Below are 317 nucleotides of genomic sequence, written 5' to 3'. Positions count from 1 at the left end.
CAGAATAATGGAGTAAAAGAGGAGGAGCAAGAGATGGAGATGGAAAGAATGGGATAAGAAAGAGCCTGATAAACGGAAGCATTAAACAACAGAAAAGTATAGTAGCGAAGAAGATAGTATCGAGAGTGGGAGACTTGTAGAGCTTTTAACCTCCGCTCGTAAATCAATAGGGCGACCTTCTTGAGCGTGACTACAGGTGATTAAGTCGTAATTAAACGTCCTGAAAATACCTGTAGTCCTCGCCAGTGTAACCCGAGATAATTGGAGGCCACTAAACTGTGAGAGCCACTAACGCAGCCCTAATGCAGGGAGGGCTT

The 317-nt window shown here is 44.5% G+C and overlaps 1 protein-coding gene across 2 annotated transcripts in view; it reads left to right on the top strand.

Moving 5' to 3' along the window:
* Positions 1 to 317, top strand: part of LOC119586067 — a 39768-nt gene that overhangs the window by 29923 nt on the left and 9528 nt on the right. The gene's annotated exons all lie outside the window — the stretch shown is intronic.

The sequence above is a fragment of the Penaeus monodon genome, chromosome 20 (genome assembly GCF_015228065.2).
Source record: "Penaeus monodon isolate SGIC_2016 chromosome 20, NSTDA_Pmon_1, whole genome shotgun sequence".
Taxonomy (NCBI): Eukaryota; Metazoa; Arthropoda; class Malacostraca; order Decapoda; family Penaeidae; genus Penaeus; species Penaeus monodon.
Note: the sequence above shows the minus strand (reverse complement) of the source record. Positions and strands in the feature narration are given on the sequence as shown.